Source organism: Melozone crissalis, unplaced genomic scaffold (genome assembly GCF_028551555.1).
Source record: "Melozone crissalis strain CALT ecotype California unplaced genomic scaffold, PUWL_Pcris_2 ptg000006l_1, whole genome shotgun sequence".
Taxonomy (NCBI): Eukaryota; Metazoa; Chordata; class Aves; order Passeriformes; family Passerellidae; genus Melozone; species Melozone crissalis.
Genome location: NW_026535784.1, coordinates 45,077,819 through 45,102,870, shown reverse-complemented (window position 1 = coordinate 45,102,870; position 25,052 = coordinate 45,077,819).

The following is a 25,052-nucleotide window of genomic DNA, read 5'->3' as shown; positions in this document are numbered from 1 at the left end:
TCATGATTTTGTGAGCCATTGCTTGCAAAAGAAAATGAAGCGAGAATGGAATTGCACAGGCATTTTTCTCTGCATATAGCATAAAGCTATGCATTATGCTGGTGTTACAAATATCTGCACATTACTGGAGCACCAGCAGACCATGGTGTGTACAAAAATAACTGAAAAGCTTTCCTAGCTGTGTGGCAGTGCTTAAGGCCTTAATAATGGAACTTTTACACAGCTAAGGAAGAAACTCAAAGCTTTTGTTGAAAAATATCCAATTTAATGTTAAAGATTTTATTGCATTCTTACACATGGCTTATTCATGGAGCACTCTCCAAAGCCAAAGAAGTATCCCAGCATACTTCTTTAGAATCTGAAAATTGCATAGAGACATATAATATTAGAAAGTAAAAGATTAGTCCAGTTTAATGCTGGCCACAATAAGACAATAAGATACACCTATACTAAATACACCTTCAAAACATGATCATTTCCTATTGTCAGAGGTATTCTTTCTGTTATATTTAACATACACTGTTATCACAAAAAAATTAAAATATTTAAAATAAAGACATATGAAAAGAGTTGTACGAGTATCAATGGTTCTCCTGAATTTGTTGAACTTACTACTTGTTAGAGGGAATTATTATGAATGAGATGTATAACGCTTAATAATTTCTGAGAGAGGACACAATTTTAGCTTCACTATCTTTTATTCTAAAAAACTGCTCATTAGTTGTAGCAGTACAGTTTTGAAAGCTTTATGCATTATAAAAAAGAAAAAAATATTAGCTGCTGTCCAAACTCATAATAGTGACTGGTGTAAAAACAAAATAGGTCATAAGGCTGCAAAAACCAGTACCCATCAACTCAACAGGAAAAACACAGATGCAACAGCTCAGAACACTGATTCATTATCTCCCAAATCTGTACCTAATTTGCACTGCATAAGAATAATTTCAATACAAGCCCTGGAGATTATCATCATTTAAATGTGTGAGAAGAATTTCCAGTTTCCTGAGGAAATCTTGATCCTGATAGACAGAAAAATTTTATCCTAAGCCTCAGTTTGTCTTCTTACCTGCACTCTCATACATATATCCAAACTCAGCTCTGGCAAACAGTGCAGAGTTTAGCTGGTGCAAATGAGGGGCAAACATTGCCTGATACACTTAATCAGAAAAACATTGGCTTTCACAGTCACCCAAGGGTGATGCGTGTTTCATTCCTGGCCAGTGTGACATTGCACGTATTTTTGCTTGCCAAGTTGCATCAGGCTGCCATGGAGAGCAGACAAGTGAAATAACAAGTCCCCCTGGCATGCTGTGGTATAAAATCTGTGACCCAGATACTCCTGCACATAGCACAGTTCAGAGCTACAGGGGCAAAAAGAAATATTTATGCTGCTGGAACCTGGTCTGCTTAAGACAGGTCTTCAGGGAAAATACCAGGAGCTGGCTTGTACTGGGATACAGGAACTAGCAATCACCAGACCGTTGAAAATTCCTTTTCCATTTCTTTTTGCAAAGGATCAAGGCCCCTTTCCCAACAGTTTACCTGTGTGAAATGGTGACATCTGAGAGTAACTGCATTGGCTTTGAGGCTGTAGGAGGACACACTCTAAGGTACCATTTCTAAACTCTAGCAAAACGTGGAGGAAAAAAGAGCATGTGGCATTGATCTTCTCTAGTGGAGTGCCAGGATACAAGAAAAGTGTTGGAGAAAAGTGATTACACTCTTTCTCATAAGACAGTAATATTTTAGATGAGGGAATTTTTCCATCTAATTTCTCATCAATTATTCTCTAAGTTGTCGTTGTCCCAAAGTAAAATGTAAGGGCTGGCAGACTCAGCCCTCCTGATGGTGCCAACAGAAATACTGTAGCTGTGCATTATCTTTTCCTTCAGGGAAAAATATGAGAAACCCAGAGAGGCCAGACTAGACTCTGGAATGTCCTTGGCAGGAAGGATTGATGTCCTTTGTGTTGTGGGGGTTTGTGCATTTTCATCATTATTAAGCTCCTGATTCAGGAAGGTAGGGAAAACCTTTCCGTCCCTTTTAGCACAAGAGGATGCCTGATTTTGCAGTGAATTACCTCAACAAGAATACTGCTCTGAAGTACTGAAGAACATCTGCTACTTCTTTGTATTCCCAGATGGAATGTCCCAAAGTAATGTTTCTGCTTAAAGTGCCTGGAAGTTCAGCAGTGAGCTGTAGTTTAACCTTCAGGTTTTATGGGGTCTGTGTGACTCTCCTTTAATAAATATTTAATATTCATAGCATTTTTGGAGAGTTTTGGTAAGCAAATCTACAGCCTCTCTCAACATAGCCAGGGTGTTACTGCAGAAAGGGGGAGATGTGAGAATATGTCAGTATTAGAAGTGCATTGTAGTTAAACCTTCTGGGTTGTGTGTGTGGACAATGAGCTCCAGGATTCTCATTGTAAATATAACATACTCTGTTTGTCTAAGCTTTTTGATAACTGAGAGTACAAGTGATTTCACTTACAATGTAGGGAAAATAAAAGCTGTACATCACAGGTCGTTCTATAGCTCTGCATACTGGATTTAAGAAAAAAAAGAAGCCAGCTTCTAAAATAAATTATTCTGAATTGTCCTTGACAATTGTCAAAGACTAATTATTCTGCTAATGTTGTGTGACTTGCTCAAAGGCTATTTTTACCATGAAATTTTCCTCACGATGAGAATGCTTCATTCTGCTTCAGTAGTTAGTGATATGTCCTTGAAACACGGGTCCTAGGTATTGAAATTATCAAGGGCTTTCTAAAATGCAGTTTACTTTGTAACTGAGCTGATTCTCTCTCTTTGCATCTCATGGCAATCAACAAAAGCAAGTTTTCATAAGCAAAAGCAGAAAATAACCACAGTGCCTCCATTTGAATCCGTATGTGCTTATAAAGACATGAACATATGCAAAATAATAATATTGCATGGATTTGAAAATATCTAGGTCCTCTGTACATGATATCAGAAGACAAATGTTCATTTGTAGATCCAAATATAATTATACTAGATCATGTTGTCCTTTCCTTCTCTTTTCATTCAGTGCCAGGGTTTTGTTCTGTATGATGCCTCAGTGCCAACAAGCACTCTTTGAATGGTGCAATCAGGCAAAGCTATGCTGATTTCATGCAAAACATGTTGATTCTCACCACTGGTAAGCGATTTATAATTTACTTTTCTACTGTGGACATTTCATAAGGTACACAGAACTTTCTGGATGATAGTGAATATTCATATATTTAGAATAGGGATTAAAAATTGTAGGAACATTTTGGGAGCAATTTCTGAATACATACCATAGTTGTTCTGAGGAGGAACTCTCTGTTGCATTTTCTTACAGTGTTGGAGAAAAGCAGATCTACAGTGCAGGTAACAAGAACTTGTTGACTGTGCTTTAATGTTGGAGGAGAATTCCTAGACAAGCTTCTTCTCCTAAGCCTGTTGAACTCCCATGAATTTCCTGAATATGTTTTCTGTTACTCTTAAAATCTTATTTCTGTTTTTTTGTGTATGTGGCGGTAAGTGGGGAGAAGGATTTTGGAAGACTATATAGTTTACCTCTATCCAATAATTTTTTAAGATTGAACTCAAATGAGAAATAATAGTTGATCCAAAAATTCTGAGTCAAAGTAATTTATTTCTTTGGTGTAGTCAGGCAGTATCTTTTTCAGGCTCGTTTCTTCATACCCATATTAATTTATGAATAAAAATTTCTAAAATACTTAAAATGGTAGGATAGAAAGAGTATGGTGGAGAAAGGTGACACTGGCATTGATGTTACTATTATTATTGTGCTAATGCAAGATCTCTTGATCAAGAGTTTGTTAAGAAACTGTTCAACAAATCAGCCTTGCTCTGGAGATGTTTGAAAAGGGTGTAGGCAAGGATGCTGCACCCAAATTCTTGGGGGATATTTACTAACCTCTTTTCTAAAGTGATCAATCACTTCAGCGGGGCCAAACTGACAATGTCTGGAGGTCACTTGGTTAATAAGACAAAATTAACCCTTTCTACCATGTCATATCTTCCAGGCATTAACACCCATATCAGCTACAAATTCTTTAGGAAGACACCCTTAAAGACTTGTACATCATCATGAAAGTTGAAATTGTAAACAGTGTTTGAAAGTTTGGAATGAAGAAGAATGATGAATTTCTGTAGCTTACCTTACTTCATTGTAATTGAACCAGTAATTACAATAGTACAACAATATCTTTATTGCAATATATTTACAATGATATACCAAGTTGGGAATAGTGATGTTAAATGTTGGATTAAGACTTTGCTCCCATAAGACCTGTTTTGGAAGCCTGAGGATTGTTTTGCAGGAGGCCATGTATGAATTAAGACATTTAAGTGGAGAAGTTGCAATATGAGTATTGACATATAAAACAGTGGATTTATGGGTCTGAAGTTAAGATAAGCGATATTAAACACCTCACATTCCGCAGTTCAGATAAATAGAGCAATTCTTGTGTTATCTGTTGCAGATAAGCAGGTTTCTGAGAAATGTATTGTTGCAATCGTCTGTACTCGATAGCTTCCAGCTAGATCTGTCCTTTTGGCACTGAACCATGTAATGCAGTCTGTGGATCTAGAGGGCATGTGATACTGAGTCACAGTTCTAAAATCATTCCCATTTTGTCTTATTGTGGGTCAGAATTTCTTTTAGCACAGCAGTCTGATAAAAATGTTTATCTGTTAGTGGGATTACTTAGCTCTGTCAGGGTTAATATCTTTGTTTTTAAAGGCTTGTTTTCTGAGGTACACTGTAGATTTATTTCATGGCTTCTTACACCAACTGATCTTTAAAGGTAATGACTTTCAATTGAACTCTTTACCAAAACTTCTGCAAGGGATTCTCTCTTTTATTATAAGGACAACCCTAGGATTCTCACAAAACTGTAGCTTTGATTTTCTTACCAATCATATTCTGTCAGCCAGTCTCTGCTCTACCCTCTCAAAAAGGTACATTTTGTTCCTGCATATCCTCTTAAGCCTGGAAAAAGTGGAAAATCTGTATTTCAAATAGAAAGAGTTCTTTACTCTTCTTCATGTTGTGAGCAGTCTAGAAAGACATGGCATAAGGTAAAAAAGCAAACACCTGTACTTGAAATCAAAGATCTGGGGAATATCTGTGGTTCCTTTGCAAATACCAAAAATACTAGATATATAGTTAAAACTAGCCCTAGTAAAAGTGAAGGTGTGCTAAAAGCTCTGTTCTAACTCGCTGCTGCCCAACTTGCAATCCATTCAGATGCGTGGAAAGACTGTGACTGACTTAATTAGGAAGCTTTAAAAGTGAGCCATTATTTAATCACACAATCATAGAAGGGAAAAAAAGAGAATTAGAAGAAGAAAAAATAGAATTAAGGGAAGATGTAAAAAATATTCTTTAAGGTGATGTGTGAGGAAGATTTAAATTTGTTTGCCTGTTAATTTATGTTGTTTATTTTTTAATTTATTATCAATTTCAGTCTTCAAGAATTTCTTACAGTAAAAGTCCAGCCATAGATCTCCAAAAGAAGTTCTGATTTGCTGTTGTGTTCACACTGACTAGCTTCAAGTTTTATTGTGTATTATCCAAAATAGAAATTTGTTTGAGAAGTGGAAAGAGCTATAAACCTTACTTTGTGTACCACATAAACCACCAGCTTCCTTTCCAGTGAATGGGGATACACCTGAGGATGGATAGTCACCAATATCAATAAACTATTTGCTGCAATAGGTGTGTGGAAAGCATTAGCATTTCTAAATAGTAATTTAACTGTCCTTAATGCACACAATACTAAAGAGTCATTCTGCCTTACTCAGGTAGCTGATAAGGATGCAGGCTGTGAGTAGGATTGATGAAATTTCTTATGTGTCTTCTCTTCCAAGAGCTACTTCCTATTTGTTGTAGTGGACTTGGATATAAAGTAGCCATGTGGAGTGTGCTGAGGGTGCTGATGAAAGATGGTCAGACAGTTGGGATGATCAATAATGTTTATGTTTGCAGCAAAGATGTGCATTTCTTAATTGGAACCTAAACATTGCAGCAATTATGTGGAGATTATTCACCAAAAAAGAGATTCCTGTACAGCTCTGGAAATTCAGTTCTTAAATGTCATATTATCACCATACGTCCATTTCCTCAAATGCAGAATAAGGAGTATCTGAAACCAAAAACTGAGAACCATCTAGAAGGGCTATAACTTGCTGGCAGTATTGGCATCTACCCAGAGGAAGTCATTGCAGATTCACTTTTCAATGGCATGTTTCAATTCATACTCACACTATTTAGGGAAAAAATAGTTAAAGATGCACAAACTGTATATGGTTATGTGTATACACAAAAAAATGAAGATGATGTTATACATTTTAATTACATAAATTGCCAACTATGTTGTCTGTTATCATTTTTACTGATAGAAATTAACTGAAGTAAATGAAACCATGGTTGTCTGGAAGAGGCCATTTTTCATCTCAACAAGAATTTTCTGCGTATGATGCAAGAGGGAACACAGTTTGATTCCCAGACAGAATAAAAAATCTTTAGGGGTCAAATTAGTAATCTCTTTACTGAAGAGTTGAGGATGTTGTGCCCTGTTGATAGAGGTTCAAAGAAAATCTCAGGAGTGGTGATTTGCATGCAATTTTGTTCTAAGTTTGCTACATATCCTTTTACTGTGTTTCTCCTCTCCTTTGAAGTCTCAGTCTTGTCTTTTGCTACAATTTTGCAGCCTTTAGTAGAAAAAGTCCCCCAGATTTTGTGGATAAGCAATACCGTCATTCAGTATAGATGTTAGCACTGGTTTTAATATTCTTTAGTGATAGCCCCACAAACCAATAGAAATCCTGGTAATTATCCTGATTTCTCTCTCCTGTTCCCTACCAGTCCCTGAACTATACTTTGTGAAATGTGGAAATTGTAGGAAAATGTGTTGATTTGAACTTTCCTGTGCTAGCTTAGTAAATCTAACTTAGATACATTACTCAGAAACAGAGGTGTACACTCAAGTTTCACTCTTGCAGCTTTCAATTGTTGTCAAGTCACTCTGCTGGAATATCCAATGGACAAAACAAACTGGTAGTTGCAGTAGGAACCTACAGAAGATATTGGGTCAATGTTCCCCAAGAAAAATAAACCTGAATCTGCCCTTCTTGAAATAATTTGAAGTTTTGCAATTATTTAACAAAAACATGGTTGAGGCTGTGTGTGAATTGCTTGGAATAGACTTTAAAATACTGTAACAGTACAGTATTGGTAACTGGTAATCTTTCCCCCCTCCTCACAGTATTCTGATTATTTCTGTATCTGGTTTTGATTTTTGGTTCATTTTTAATGCAGCAAGAGCATTACATTTCAGTCAATTACAGGAGTATGTATTTTGTTTCCTTCTAATGGTTTCTCATATCTTTCCTGTGCACAGTAGCTATATGATATCTCTTAATTGCTCGAGGTCATAGGCATACAATACCAAGACAGACAGGCAGAACTTCACATTAAAAATCTGAATTACACACATCCACATGAAACAGCCTAGAAAAGGCAGATCTGATTTCTAAGATGTATCACAGTTGTCCTCTACCCCTTCTTTGTTCTATTAAGACTTTTATGTGCAGATAATGCAGAGATGCTGAGAAAACAAGAAGAGATCAAATAATTTCATAGTCACAATTCACCATTTCTTTCAAACTTTCACATTCTACAGATGTGAAAATAGGTTTAACTCCTGTTTTACATATAAGGTCATGTTCAATCTTCAGTGAAATGAATAATGGGCTTCATATTAGTTTCAACACCCATTTGATCAGATTATCAGATATTTGACACATGACATTCAAAATGGTATATATAAGATTGGATACTAGAATAAAATTATAAAAATTATCATATATTCTGCCAGAAACATCAGGAAAAACAAAAAAGTGAAAGTAGCAGACATGCTTTTGTAATGCACATACAATCTTAAATGCTACAAATTACGACAACCTTGAAGGTTGTGCTTTTGGAGATAATTAATATATTCAGGGAAATGCTAAACTTCAAAAGCAGCATATTTTCAGGGTAAAAAATTAGTATGTGTACATCACATATACCACAGTATTGTCTTAGACAACAAGAATATCTCAAAACATTAAATAAGTAACTTTTACAGAAGATTAAGCATTTTAATTATTGGAATTTTGGGTTACAGTCGGTGATGTTCTGTTTATTTTGCATATGTCTTATATGAGTTCAAGGTCTTACAAGGAAAAGAAAATTTTTAATCATAAGTTATCACCACTAGAAAGATGTACTTATTCATTTGGTGTTTAAAAACCTCCAAGATTTCCTTTTGCAGTGACATACTATAATGATGTCAAGATCTTAAATAAAGATCAGGATATTAATGAGGCCGAAGGCTGGTTCAATGGATGAACTGTTGATAAAATGTCATTCTCACACAGCAAGTAATTTTTCTTAAGATATTAGGAGGCACTTATGCCTCAGGTGTTTGCTCATGTAGACGTAACTCTAAAAAAATCTGAAACACTACAAGTTTTTTATTGTTGACTTGTGAAATATGAGAAGTGACCAGCTCATTAATTACTGTAATTCGCTGACTGCACTCAAGAATGATGACAGGTTTTTAGATTTAAAAAAAAATTGAGTAAATGCAACTTGATATATTAAAAGCCTTTAAAATGAACAATCTTGTGAAAAAAAAAAAAAGATATTACAGACAGCCTGCTCACTTTGATGGACAGAGTACTGTATATAATGAGACTTTACAAATATTCAGCAATGTCTAAAGGGGCTCACTTTAAGAAGTAGCCCAGTGTTGAAGAAAGTTGGCAAATGAATGAAACCTGAAGTGACAATGATTTGTAGTTTGACCTCTACTAACATTTGCAAAGGCAAGGAATTCCTTTAGAAATGGTTGAAGGAGGAAGTGGGAATAACTGATTTAGAAGGTTTGGTCTGAAGTTGTCATGTAGAAAGATTCACTTGAGGGAGTGGAGAGGCTTGGTAGGTGTTCTTTTGAAATTACCAGTATTTTCCTCATTTGCTGCCTGCTGGGAATACCGCAGGACAGGGGCTTTTGTTCAGGGAAGCTCTTCCATGCCCACCTTGATCAAATGTCATCCTTGTAACTTCTGTGTTTTTCTCTTGCACTGAGCAAGGATTGCAGGGTTTCACACACCAGCACCATGCCCAGCACCACCCCACACAGGAGATAAAAAAGCAGGTGTCTGTGCAGTAGCTCTCAGCAAAGAAGGATCCCCAGCAGCTAAAAAGTATTTGGGCTGGCGCTGGTTAAAAAAGTAAGCCTATCACTGCGTTTTGTCAGTTCTTGACCTAGTTTCAAGTCTAAAACAAATGCTTGTTTTAGGCTAGTGGGCTGAAAGAGGAAGTTATTAATGTATTTTAAAACCTAAAAGAAGAATAAATCAAGCTCAATTAAAAAAAATCATCTGGGATGTGAAGAAAAAAGATTTCAACTTAATTTAAACTTTATTTGCCATAGAAGGGATGAAAATCCCTATTCCACTGCAGACAAGTGGGATGTTCTTCTCCATTCTCATTTATCTTAAGTGCCAGAAAGAGTAGGATCACTGAGAGGTAAATAGGTCTATTGGAAGAAAAATAATATAAATGCTGAAAAATTACTTGAAGAAACAGACAATTTAGTCAAAAAGTAATATGCAAGTGCTGCTTCTGTAGAGTTACATTGTTGAATAATTTCATAATTCCTTTGCAAACTATCGCAAATTTTTCAGTCCTCATTTGGAATTTATGAATTACCCTAATTTTCTTATTTATGAATTATAATACTGAGTCCTTCAAAACTTTTACAGTACATTTCTAACTTGATCTGCTGTCCCAGGTTTTAGCTTTTATATTTTTCAGATTCTGTGCTGCTTTAGTGTGTACTTCTGAGCTTCATATTAGGAGATAGTAAGCTCTCTTCACAGAGTAGGTAGACCAAACAATTCCTTCTCTAGCTAGGGACCAAGGACAGCCAATCCAAATTTCAGGCCCAAAACCATAAAAACAATAGTGGAATGAAGAGAGAAAAACAGAAAGGGTGGGACTTCATATTCTAACACTATAATTGGACAATTAACTCCAATATGCAAATGGACCAGAACTTATGAAAGTGTGAGACCCTATGACTGGTTGTGCATTTTGTGACCATTTTGGGTTCATCTTGGGTGTAGCCCTGGCTGGGCTTTTGTGCTGCCCAAGGTGTATCCATTGAGGCCTTCTAATAAACACCTACTTTATTCTTTAACTCTGTCTAGCTTCTGTTGTTGGTCAGCCTCCACAAGGCATCAGATCTGTTTGGAATTCCACAAAGCTTTGTTTTAATTATTGATTTGTGGGGTAGTCATGCATGTTTAAGAACAATTGCAACACACCTTTAGTGTATTTGACTCCATATCACAGACATGTACATTTGTCCCACCTTTTACTTTAGCAGGGTTTTGACTCCTTTTAACTGGATCAAGTCATCCTGCATTTTTCCTGGCTAGATTTTCTCTTCCTCCTGCACTGTATTGCACCTATAGGCATGCCCACCAAATGGGAGTAACTAGGATATACATGATCTATGCCTGGTAAGTCTTTTATTTCTGTGCAGGGTTGGGTTTTAGCTCTGGGATGATGTTGAGCTGCCAATACAGTGTGAATTCAGTCCTACCTGAGACACACACAGGGAGCACAGTGGTCTCCTGATCTGTGAGGGTGTAGAGGCTGCCACCCAATCTTTGCCAGAAGTGGAACTCAGGTTTGGTTTCAGTCCCACTGGGGAAAAATAAGAGACTGCAATTGCTTTAGAAGAGACTGTTCTACACAGTAGAATTTGGAGTCAAATATTTATCCTTTAGAATATACTGAATAAATAATTTTTTGTTACAATGAATAAAAAGCATGGAAGGAAAAATTGCCTTAACTGAAAAATTGTAATGCAGTATATTTACAGCAGTTCTCTCTTTTAATTTTATCAGAGGCCTGAAGCTTCACTGTTACTAAGATTTGTCTGGAATTGAGTGTTAAGTATCTTCAATTAGAAAATTTTAATTAATTGTAATTTGTAAAAGATTTAGCAGATTTTGGATTCCTTCTGTATAAATTCATTTCCTGATGAGTCAGTGTGGTCATTTTGGGAAGGATACTTTGTAATGTTCATGCATATCAAAATATAGAGACACTTTTAACTGCAGCTCTCTGAAACAAGTTAGTTATAGAGCTGTCTACAACTTTCCTGTACTCTGGAATGTGTTTAAAGATATTATAGATTCTTCAATCTATGCTTAATGTTATTTTTTACTGGAAGTTTTATAACTTCCTAATATACCTGGTAAACAAGTAAGCATTTTATTATTTTCTGGGATTGACAAATGCTTGCCCCTAACTTCCAAAGATACGTATAGCCCTTCTATCCTCCTGTAAATTCATGTGTATCTTGATAAAAACTGTTTTCTAGCTGTATATGCATTGTCCATATGGCTAAAAAGCTGTTAAATGTCTGGAAGATTATCCAGAGCAGCAGTGCAGTTAAGCTTTATGTTCAGTGAAGTGTCATTATTTTTCAAGATAGTAAAAATCAGGGAATATTAAATGGAAACAGATAAAAAGGTGTTATTACAACAGCCCCTTAATTAGCCAGTTTGATTTCCCTTTTGATCTTTTCAATTAGCCAATAAACTGTCTTTTAAGTTATGTTATTGGGCAAGTGCATCATGGAAAATCAGTTATTTGAAAGGATTTTAACAAACTCTCATCCATTTTTACAAATGTAAATGTGCTGTAACCCTTAGCCAACTGACTAAGTAGCCATCTGCTGTATAGCAATCACTCTGATTATGTGAAAAGGCAGCAGGTCTCTACTGTAGGCTTTATTTTATTTACAAGGCTATGTACATTGGCTTCCATTCTAATTAGATTTTGCACAGCTATAGTAATGTAGGAGGTACTTTAATAAATGCTCAACAGTATCTATGACTCTGCCAACTTGGCTTAATATAATGAGATGTCCTTTACAGAAGTGTTCCAGAAGGGATTGTAAAGGGATTGTAAAGGGATTGTTTACCACTTGGTCTTACAAGGAGTTAACCAGGATTCTGTAACAGCAGAGGCTTGTGGATGAAAATCACAGGCTGAATTTCAACCTACATTGCACTATAAAAGTCACATAAAACAAACCTGTGCTGATACATGGCTTTACATACTAATCATCCCTGCAGAGAACTTCTTTTCTCACCATCTCAGATTAATTGCAATAGGACCCTAAAAAATATTTTTGAATGCTCAACTAACAGCTGCAGGACTGTTTCAACCCTTTTGATGCTCTGGAGGTATGTGATTCAAATCTCCAGAAATCACAACTGCAAGACTGTAGATGCAGGGAGAGCAGTTTTGATGAATATACACTGAAATTGTAATGATTGTTCTGTGTCAAAGTTAATAAGCTTAAACTTCTTGTTTCTGTTTAGCTGGCTTTCATGCTAGAAATTCTGATTCTAAATGAGAATAATACATCCATTAACTGGACTAATTATACAGTTTTGAGACCCTCTGTCAAAGAGATTAGTTGTTAAAGAGACACTATCAATAGGCTGAGGACCTACATGCCAGTTTCATTAGACAGAAAATTTTCCAGAATGTTTGTTATTCCACTGCAAGCCATGCTTATAATTTTTGCTAAATGTCATTGAAAATTTCAGTGAGGGCAACATCATGCTTCTGAGAGGGAAGAAGAAAATGCAGTTGCACATAAAAATGGGTAACTGACCTGACAGAGCGAAACAGCCAAAAGAAAAAGTGTGCTGCACTTTTTATGTCCTATTGGTTTTAGTAAGTAAAGATGAAATTTGCTAGTGTGCCAAAGAAAGGCAGCACCACTTCCACTTCCACAATGAGATTTTCTTGAGTGAATACTTTATAATAACTCACCACAAAGATATTACTGACAATAGTAAAACCATTCATATAATTGAATGACTTGTTTTCCCTATAATTATGGGGAAGAAAAAAGGTCAAAGGAAAATACGCACAAGCATGTAATGAGAGGTAGGTAGTAAACACAATCAAATCTCCAGTCTGAATAATACTAGTCAAGTTGAACATGTCCAGGTATTAGGTAATAGCTTTAATTTGCATTAAAATAGGTTCAAAAACTGCATTACAAAACTACTGCATGATAATGTCATGTAAATTGTCAAACAGGGAATAAAAAGGTTTAGGACGTTTACAACTTATTTATAACTAGCTAAATGGCAGCACATTTTGCTTGCCAAGAGGGAAGCAACACCACACACATGTGATACAGTATGATAGGGTGTAATCACAGCTGAGACAAAATGTAAGCCTCTTAAAGTAACAAATACCTGATTGGTTTAGCACCGCTGCCAAAAATAAAGACACTGTGGCTGCTGGGTAATCTGGATGTGCAAGCAATGAAAAAAGAAATGAAAAAAATGGTGTAACTGTTCAAAATGGTGCCTCACTGTTACATTTTATAAAAACATGATATTGATTCAAATAATTTTTCCCTTCACTTTTCATTGTCTTGCCTTTCAAAACTATAATTTTGTGATAATATTTCAAATCAAATTACTTCTTTGTGTAATTATGCATTCTCAACTGCCAGAGTTTGTCAGCCTCTCTCTAGAGTGATGCATTATGTTGGAGATATATGAAGAGAGAGAGCCTGCTGAACTCTTCCATGTGGTAACAGATTTGGTGCAGCACGATGGCAGCGTGTAGGGTGCAGTCCATGGCCTTAGAATCTCACAGCCTGCTCAAAGGCAAGCCCTTCATTTTACTGCTGTGTTAGTTTAATAGGCAGGTTGAGGCTGGGGAAGGAATGAGCTGGGGAATTAAGACCTGTCCTTTATGCTCAAACAGCTTTCCAGAAGAGAAATATTTCCCTAGAGATATATTTTATTTTTTAAGATTCTTTAGCTTAATTTTTTCTGTAAGACACCAACAGACAGTTTCAACTTACACACAACACCTCTGTCTCCTTTTGCTTTTCCCCCGCTAGGTCTGTATCTTCACTTTCTAACTCACATACCTCTTCAGCTACAAATGCTACCACGTGATGCAATGAGGCAATTGAAAGTAACATCTGATATTTAATTGCTCTCTGGGAATAGGCAGAAAATTAATAGGGTGAGTGAGTATGTTTCAAAGAACAAAAGGGGGAAATAGCATTTTCCAAATCCCAGAAGCTGAGTGCAATTGCTTATATTATTTCAGCTGAATGGGGGTGGGGTGAGGTGACGGGTGGTCTGTGTGTGTTTGTGTGTGTAATTGCAGCAGTACTATTAAGTGCTTATGATTCATTTTTTCTGTTTACTGATGTGTCTCTAAACCTAGCATAATTAGCTTCACTTCCGACATAAAACTCAAAAACTCCTTGGGAAGACAGACTCAAATGTGGGCAGTATGCCCTCATCTTTCAGAGACAGCAAATATTATAATAAACAGATTTCATCTGTGAATCTTTAGGGTGACAAAATCTGAGATTTTTTATGACCATTAGAAAACCCTGTGTGTATTCCATAAGTAGCATGAACCATTGTGCTACAGGCCTGTTTTTCAGAAGTGCTCAACACAGGATTTTATTTGCAGTTGGTGGGAGTTGCAAGCATTTAGACCTTCTGAAGACTGGCCCTGGGGTTTTATTCTTGGGAAATAACAGGAAAACTGAAGGAAAAATAAAGTCCTCATATAACAGAAACAAAGCATTTTCAGAATAGAATGTGTTAATAATTTCTGCAGTACCTTGTTATTATCAATGGAAATCTAACACATGAATCAAATATTCCGTGTGTTCAGTTACTTTATAAAAACTCTTCACAATAGCTGTCTCTACAGTGAAGTTACCAATGCACAAATAGAGAGCTGGCTGAAAACCACTGAAGGTTTTGACACTTGGTTATCAAACTAGCTTTTGCAAATGACAGCCTGAGACATGAAGGACAGCCTTAAGAGGCTCTGAGAAATGACAATAAAATTCCCCATTGAAATTATTTAATGAATTGCTGAAATGATGCAAATTCTAAAGGAGTGGAAAACTATGGACTCTCTACAATAAAATACTTTCAGTGAGAACCCCAGTGACTTTTTCTTGCCCTTTTAAGGTATTTAGTGCGAGATTTTTTCCCAAGGTCAATTGGTTTTTATTAAAAACTGTTGAAGACTCCTGGGGCTACAACATTAGTACAATATAGAGTCAAAATATTTTTATGTACATGAAATTATGTGAGAAACAACTACTGTAAGCTTGAGGTTTTAAAACACTATTCTTACTGACTCTTTTCCCTTAGTATAGAAAATGTCCCAATTGTCAGGTAGTGAGTGTATACATCTGAGCAGACCTTACAATTTCAGCTGAGTTTTAAATTTAAAAAATTTACAATTTCATGTTTGAGTTCTAAAAACACTCTGGGCAAGTACAGAAAAGAACACTCAATTTTCTAACATGACTGAGATGAGCATGAATGCATAAAACTGGTTGGGATTTTCTGTCCTCATGTTCTTTGATTTCTCTGCTTGTCTTCCCATTTAAAGAGAAAGAGAAAGAATAGAATAGGACATGAATATTGCAGGACAAATTGAAATTCCTGATGTATAGCAATGTTGAAGGCAAGAAAATAGCCCTCTATCCATTTTAGTGAGTTCAAAGCCATTTTGCAGATCACTGATTATTTCTCTTGATTTATCACGTATGTGTTACTCAATTTTGATGTCTTCTATATCAGAAAATACCATATAGAGGATAAAAATAAATATAAATTAAAAAAAACAACCCAACATTTTCCTCTTTTTAACTTTGTGTCAGTAATTAGTCAGGTAAGTCTGTGGGCAGTTTTTTGTCTTACAACAAACTTAAATTCACTTAGAATCTAAACATTGTTTCTGAGGGTTCTTAGCTATCAAATAGTTCATTCCTTCTGAAGTGAATATGCTGTCCTCATGTATGTGTAGTCCTTGGCAAACATCCTGGATAGATTCTGGGAAAATGTGATTGCACTTCACAAAGTCAAATATGCATATAAAGGGTATTAATAACGACACATTTGGGAACATTCTGAAAAAACTATTGGTTTAAATGTATTCTCAGCTCTGAGATAATGTTAAAAATGTAACTTTGAACCTATTCATGGATTATATAAAGAAGAAAACTAAACCATGCTAATAGAAAATGTGATACTTCTCAGCTACTGGCTTTTATGAGTCACTACTGAGAAAACAGATAATGATCTCTGTCTCTAAGGTGCAGAGATTTGTCCACAAGAAAGGGAACTCATTTACATAGTTATCTGTAAAACAGAAAAATAGCGGTGTCTAACCACGCAGCAGTGATCTGTGCACTTAAATGAAAGATTTGCACATTTAAATAACAAGAATTTTTAGTTTTGCTTCCTTATCTCAGTTTGACAATAAGTATATCTGAACTGTAACACATCAATTATAATGATGACACCTCATGGTTTCCTTACTTTGACCTAGAATATCATTCAACAAAAGACTTGACAGGCCATTCTTCCAGCCATGCAGATCAGAGTTGATTCTCAGTAATTCATACTTACACTGATTAAGTAAAATGAATATGAAAAAGTTGTCACAAAACCAATCTGTGATTGAATCTCTCAGCTCTGCATTTTCTCTTTAGTTTCATGTCCTTTTTTCCCTGTTACAAATCATTTTGCTTGCCAAACATGTCAATCATAAACATCTTACAGCAGCTTAATAATGGAATGGAAGCCTCTCTTTCTGTAAAGGTAGATCAGGGGAAAGGAAACTAAAATTTGCAGAAATGGTAGGCTTAACCCTCACCTTGGTCTCATGTAGCTCATTAACATAGAGTTTCATTTAGTGCATCAACACTCTCTCTTCTGTCCTTCCAGTGCTGAGGGAATTAAGTTCCCAAATCAGCAATTTCTTTTGGACAGCATTACCAAGCTTTTCTCATCTATGTAACACTTTATATAGTCTCTTTAGGATCATCTATTAATGGAAAGTGGCTGGCACAGTGAGGCATCAGAAGTAACAAGACTAATAGCTATTACTTCACATCTTTTGCTTTAAAGCCCTTTTACATTTTGGCACAGCAGACAGGTGATTTTTAAACGAAGATGTGATGGATTGGTAGAAGTTCTACCTGATGTGGCATATATAATCTTCATCTTTCTCTATAAACATGAATTAATATAAAAAAGCTGTAGGTTTTCATTTTCCTCTCCATATAAGTATTTCATTTTGGATAATGTATAGCCTTGCATTACCACTGTTACACAAATAAATGATAAGTCACAAGTAATAAGCTTCAATTATTTAAGCTTTTGTAAAACCCTTACCAAAGTATTTCCAGATGACTCATACTGTATGAAATTGTCTCAGTAGTTGCTCATCTGTTACTGATAAGGGAGGCACAAAATAAATCACAGCAATATGATTTGGGTAAAATTTTCTAATACACCTAAAAGGTAGAAGATCTAATTTTGGGGGCTTGGAACTATGCATCTACGCAGTCAGATATTGACTAGAATGTAAATGCAGATTCCAGTAGGATTTAGAATTTTATCTTCTTACAAGCATCTGAAAATTCTGGGATCCTTTCTTTGCAATTTTTAAACATCTAAATATATTCAAAAGTCATGGACTGTAGAAGTCAAAGGGTAAAGAAATGTAAAGATCTGCACTATTGGTGTTTGATCCAAGTAGAATTGAGGGACCAAGATTTATGTTTAAAATAACTGAGATATCTAAAACCCCAAAAATGTTATGGCCAGGATGTACCCAAGTTCCTAATGTTCCAAATGCACAGATGATCTCAATCTTATACAAAGCAGTTAAGGTCTTATCTTTTTCTTAAGCAGTCTTATTTCTTTATCTGCATGATATCAAGGAACTTAAAACATAAATCCATTCATTCCCTTGGGTTTTACTTCAGACTGCATTTCCTCTGGTTGTTTACAGTCTCCTTTCATAGTAAAGCTATCACGGATCCTGATTACAGGAGTATGTTTTGTTTATTTATAAGCTTTCAAAAGCTGCTCATCGTTATTTTTCTCATCTCATTTTGGCATTAATGAGTGCTGCTTTAATACACTTTGGAAAGGGAGTAGAAAAATATTCTCCTAGTTCTGAAGATGAAATGAGGTACTAAGAGTTGAAGGATTTGTTCTCGTCACGCAGCCAGGCACCACATCAACAGATCATGAGCCAGATGTTTCCATGGCCCTTACCAATGTGATACCTGAGCACCTGACCACCTGCAGTGCACTTAAAACAACCCTATGAGATGAGAAATTACTGTAATGCTCACTGTAAAAATGAAGAACTGAATTACATGAAAACTAAGGGTACAGTACTAAATGTACTTAGACATTTATTATCTCGAAATTTTCCAAAAACAATATAGGAAAGAAATAGCTGAAGCAGGGAATTAAACCTGTCTCCTAAGTCTTGAGCTAAAGCTGAAACTGCTGAATAACCGTCCTCTTTGTCCCTGAAAAACTCCTGCTACTCCATATCACACAATCTGGGTCATATCCCAGCTAAGCTTGTTTCTTTTCTCTCCTGGCATGCTGCTCAGATACGTGTGCACAGACTGTTAGCTGACTTAAGGAAACTGATTTATTGGGATCATCTGCAAAGGTTAATTCTCACATAGGGAATGCCATTAACAGGTTGGCCATTGACTGTCTAGATGGTCACGGGGATTTCTATAACAGACATTTTGTGACACCTTCTTCACATGTGTCACCTGAGACTCCCTGAAATGCTGGCCCATGAATTATTGTAATTCACTGACCACAGCCAGCATGGCCACTCTGTGATCTATTGGCTACCCCAAGCCACATACCAGACTAACCTTATGGAAACATATTATGTCGTGAATACATAACAAGCATCTACAAAACTGCATCTGAGCATAACACAGAACTGCAAATAGAGTTCTCCATCAGGGAGTTTCTGTCAGCCAGCTGATGCTGATGTCTGTGTGCAGCCAGGACAGCCTAGCTGGTGTCCTTTTTCTATTTATAACAAATCTGACCTGGGCAGAAATAGGCTGGGGAGCAATTGTTTCTGTCCTACCAAGGAGAGAGAATTTGTGTGTGTGTGTGTGTGTGTGTGTGTGTGTGTGTGTGTGTGTAGGTACAGCTCTTACACCCACCTGCATTATTGTTAAAACTAAGTTATAGCAGTTAAATCCAGTGTACACCAACATACGTATTTTTACCTTTTTTTGTCCTTTAAAAATATCCACATTCCTATCCCTGGTGTTGCAGGGGTTTATGTCAACCATTTCTTTACCTGAGCAAAAGGACTGCTCAGAAGGTCCTTTCTGGGAAGCACTATCTCTGCAGAGCCCAGGTTTTCAGTGGCGCCCCTGAGAGCAGCAGCACCTGTTCTTTTGGCAAAAGGGATATATGGAGGGAATGAGCAGAAAGAAAGCATTGTTTTCTACTTACTTTCCCCTTATGTTATTGTTTCCAGATGAGTCAAATAAACAGAAAAGATTCTGGAATAACTGACTTGTATGTGGTTTTGCATATGCCTTAATGTATATTGCTGGAGAGAGGAATCAAGTTTTGTGCCAGGGTTTTGCAACACAATCTTTTGTTGTTCTTGTTTTTCTGTTCAGCATATTTTATTAGGGAAAAAAAAAAAGTGCTGAATTGAGCTCATTGCTCGTCAGACATCAGAAATTCTTCTGCTTTCCTGAACCAGAAACTGAGTAAGAACTTCAGAACTGGGCCTAATGGTTCTGTAATTTTAATGTCATATTATCACTATGTTCTTTAAAATGTCAACATGAGGAGAAAAAAGGCTATAGGCTATTATTTTCTCCCTATTGCGGTGTTCCTTTGAATACTGTAAAAAACATCAAACACATACTTAGAAACAAAGGCAGACTGAGTAAATGAGATCATGCTGAGGCCTTTGTTGCTCTGGCTGGATTGTTTTTGATGTCTGAGCTAGCTCAGTAACTGGCTTTATCTTTATCTGGGACCACAATGCAGCCTGCAGCATCAACACACCCGGCCAGACAGCCAGTAACCATGGCTGAGGTTCTGACCTTTTCAGATTTCCTCCCAACTAATAAGTAGCTATGTGAGAACCCTTTTTTGTCTTTTTCTCTCTGGAAGACACTTCTCATACAAAGCAAAACACTACAAGTGTTGTGTTCATGCAAAATTCAACTACAGGTACATTTGAAGTTTCTTTTTCAGAAACTCCATTAGGGGAAGCACCTGTGTGTGTGAAGAAGCCCTTCTTGTTCAGCTGCTTTTCCCAAACCTCAGGCATGTTTGCCTCACTTCACTGCATTACATATTGGCCTTTGCAAACAAAATACAAAGCTTTTCAAAAGCATTTTAGTAATTTTTCAGTGTTCTTTCTTAGTGTAGAATATAGGTGTCCAGTAGTGTCATATTCACTGAGAAGTACCTGAATTGAGTCACAAGGACCAATATATAGTATTTTCAAGGCAAACTGATTAACCTATTTCCTCTGGTTGCTGCACGTCTGGTGAATAATTGTCACTTATTTGCTATGGCTTTCAAGGGTATCATCTGTCAGCAATTTGGTCTCTCTGATGACTTTTAGGTTGGAGAACATCTGTCTTTGATTCGTTAGGATCCCACTTTGAGCCCTGCATCCTTAAACATTTGTAAATCTGTTCCCAGGGTAATATTAGGCCTCCAAGGTTCTTGCTTTGCTAACTGATAAGGTCCACTTTAGAGTCTTGTAAAGTATGGGTATAGACAAAATAGTCTGGCCAGAGCTAAAATGATTCACTGGATGTTATATGATGCCTTGAGTGCTGTAGGCCTGGAGATAACAAAAGTAAAACCTGGTATGCTTGATTTCAACATGAGAACTGAGAAAATGCATTCAAAACCTTTAAGAAAGGAGACTTGTCCAATTGCATAAGGAAACATTTCTCACATGTTTAATTCTCAGGTAACAACTTGCAATTTTACAGTGACTTCATGTGTTTAAAACTCCCTATCAAATGCTTTTTTTAAAATCTGAAATTTCATAACTAAAATGCAAGTATCCATTTCCAACATTATCAACAATAATCACTCCCGAAGATGGCAAAAAACCCCTGTAGTATTGTATTCCAGTGACTGCAGCTGGACCCACATGTTAGAATGATGCACAAGTAATAAGATATTTTCTTCAAAGCTTTTTATAATCTGTGATTGTTTATGACTCAGGTGAGATTTCTTAGGCCTTTCTTTAATTGGATCAAATACTTCACTGAATAAAGCAAGAAACTGAAATGCATAAAGCAATTTTCTTCCAGCACCATGTATTTTAAAATACTTCCAGACTTTTTTTGTAAATGCTCCTCTTTTACAAATTTAAAATTATTTTAATTTATTTCCAAGAATTATTCCTTGACAATGGAATTTTTTTCTCTGCTTTTGTTGCTTGCTGATGAAGCGTAGATGTGCACAGTCCTGGATGTGCCTAAACATTGTTGTTCAATATGGAGAAACTCTACCTTGAACAGAATTGAGTGACTTCAGTTGAAGACTGAGTATTTGAGGAGAAGGGGAAATAGTGGAAGATGTTTTGCATCCAGCCTGGTGACTTTGGGCGTCTGCAGAGACTGGGATGTAGGGCAAGTGGCTGAGACTTCACTTTAGAGTAGCAGTTAAGGTACAAAACTGAAAGAGTAACAAACTTGCCCTCTTTCTCTGTGTTTATCCTTTGCACACACTTCTTGTCTCTTGCTACGAGGTAAACTTGCAGCAGCTACATCGAAGTAAGTATTGTCCACCAGAATGGCAGAACTGAGGTCAGGAGTTCAGCACCATTACTAATGCAACAGCTCTACATCCTTCCTTCATTTTGATCAGGAATACCAATGCCCGTTTTCATCCAACTGCTTTGTTCCTTCCTAAAAATTATAATTAAGGGAAATAGAGAGGAAAGGGGGAGAAAAAGAGAGGGAAGGGCTTACTTTTGCATTCTTTTTAACAAATATTATCCCTTCTGACAGTGATTGACAGTGAGACAGAATTATAAATAAAACTTTTACAGAGAATGTGGGGGTTTTTTCCCTTTCTGTCTCACTTTCTTGAGAACCTATCTCCTAACTTGAGAACCAGCTGTGGCCACTCTACAGGATCATTCTAATACCCCTGGCCACCTGTTGAACCTGTGGCTGGTTCCTCTGGGTGATGATAATGGAAATGGAAATTTAGAGGGGGCAATATGGAACCTTTCAACGAAGTCTCAGAATAATTTTGCAGTTACAATGTTACTCTTGTTCACTCCAGGGACATTATTTGCCTATATTTTTGAAGCATAAGGTGCAGGCTGAGCTTAAATCAAGATGCAGTGTGTATGCACCTTCCCACAGAGTTCCTTTGTGCAAAGGGATATTTGATGAAAATGTTGTTTGCATACATGGGCAGTGCAGGATGGTTTGCAGATGCACACAGAGTTTATCACAAATATCAGCGTCTCTTTTAATGAAATAAATATGATTGCAAGTTCAAGAACAGGTCTGATTCAAGCAACTTTCCTATTCTGAATTTGTGCGTTAAGAACAATGGGATGTTCAGCTCAGTTGTGTAGAGCATGGTGCTAATAATGCCAGGCTTTGGAGTTGGATCCCTGTGTGCACCATTCACTTAAGAGCTGGACTTAATGATCCTTGTGGGTCCCTTCCAACTCAGAATATTCTGGGATTCTATGGAAAAGGCTGGGCTGGGATGAAGCATAGTGATTACAAAAAGCTAGCTAGCTATTATATAATATACACGTTCTAGAGTGTGTTTAGGTATGTAAATATTTTATATTAGGATTGAATGCATATTTTAATTAGACAGCAATGATACACTTGGGGATACAAGTACTAACACTGCTTAGAGATGATCTCCTTTAACACTATCCAGCTGTGTTGTAGGACTTTCCTGTACAACAATGGACAAGCTTTTGAATTAGCTATAATTGCAAATCATTTTATGGACAGAATATAGCAACAAAACATGGTGTTCACATTGTCGTCATTAAATAAAGAGTAGAAATAATTTTGTTTATCTCTTTCAGAGGAATTATTTTCTGGGTTGGACAGTCAATACAAGGTGTAGCTGAGTATTCCAGAGTGTATTGCCATAAAGGCAGGCTGCTGTTTTCTGTCACTGGTTTCATGGCTATCACAGAATGATTAAAGAGTTTTCCTCCCTGGTTTGTGCCTCTGGTTTTGATTAGGCCTTTTCTTCTACCTAGGAAGGGTCCTTGCTGACTATTTGTTGAGTGAACCTCAGCAATGAGGCACCAGAATTGGCTGTACACTGACAACTTAACTGTGCTGTGGGTTAATTCCAGCTCTAGATATACTTTCAAACACCACAGACCATTTATCCCCTCTATGGCTCGGTTAGATTTCTTCTGCAAGGGAGTAGTGTCAATGTTACTGCCTTGAGAAAATGATGCCAGAGACAAATATAATGGTGGTTCTAAAATATAGATGTATCTAAAAGTCTGGCCAAATTCTGTGTTGTTTTTGTGTCCATCCCAGTAGATCATCTAATCTCTATTATGAGAAAAACTCATTTGCACTTCTTAAAGATCCATCCCCTTGGTTTTTTTGGGTTTTTTTTTTTTTTTTTGGAAGTATATGATTAAAGATTTGTTGGGTTTTATGGTTTAGTGCCAAGATAAGAAGACAACTTTTAAACTTCCTTCTTCTCCCACAACTCCTCTCCCTCATCTGAGTGTTTGCAGTGCAAAATGCCAGTTGTTTTAACCTTGTGTAATAAGACACTTCTGATAACAGTGCTAAAGACACAGAAATGTTTCCCTTGGAAGTGTAATTTTCTTTTAGAACAAAAATTAACACTACAGAAGACATGTTTTCTGGCTGGCTGGCAGCAATTAGTCAGAAACTCCTGAGTACTAATTCATGGGGATAATTTTGGAGTGTGTTATCTGATTTATTTCTCATTGAGTGATCAGACTTAATTTCTTTGCACAGATAAAGTTACTAATGCTTCCTGTTAATTTTCTTTGGTTTGAAGAGGAGCAATTTTAGCATTGGTGGGTTTTCTTTTTGCATTTTGAGCTGGGGTTTTTTGGTTTTTTGTTGGTTTTTTTTTTTTTTTTTTTCTATATCAATTACATCATTGAGGTTCATGGACTGCTGCAGCTAGGAAGGAGAAATAGTCTCTTTTCCTGCTTGCAGCATTCCAGGCCAGGCAGCTTTGCCCTGAGTCTAATTCTGTTCCCCTGCCAATCCTCCCTAACATGAATGGGAGGAATCACTTTCTGCCTCCCTTGGCTCTGTCTTTATCAGCACCGATGCTTTGAGGGCAGTAATGAGGAAGCACTATCATAATGACATCAGGAATGACCTTAATGGACAGGGAGATTGTTAGGAGGAACTGTTGGTGATTCGTTTTGGACTGAGAGTAGGGGATCTCATGTGCACAGCAGAGAATAAGCAGGGAATTGGAAATTCTCTAGAGGAGGGAGCAAAGGGATGGGAGAGTGAAAGGATTCAGTAGAGCCTTAGGGAAAACAACTTGCTTGAATCAATCAAAATGTGTTAATTTTCTTGAAACTTCAGGCTGTTTTGTAGGTACTACATGTGCACGTTGGAGAATGACAAATGTTATGGGAGATCTTGACTGATTTTACTAGTTCCAATTGATTTTGTAAGTGCTATTTTGGTTTTTACAGTAGGAAAAAGATTCTTTTTTTTTTTTTTCACCTGATAATTGCTTTACTCAGGTTCTCAAGTTCCTTTATGGCATCTTTTGCACAGTAGACATACAGGAATTTTTAGTTCCCCTGACCAAACCTCTTCTAAACATCTAGATCCTGTGCTGATAGGTGAATTCTTTAGGTTATATGAATATGTGACAATAATATCCAGTCTAGCTATAGATCCAGCTCTCCAGGAGTTTATATTTCCACTTTTTCTTATAATAGAAGGGCTTTAGGTTGTCATTACCTCAATTATCCCCCAGCTTACAAACAGGTATAGGCCTAATAGGCCTAATTATTTTGCATCTGGTATATGATTATTA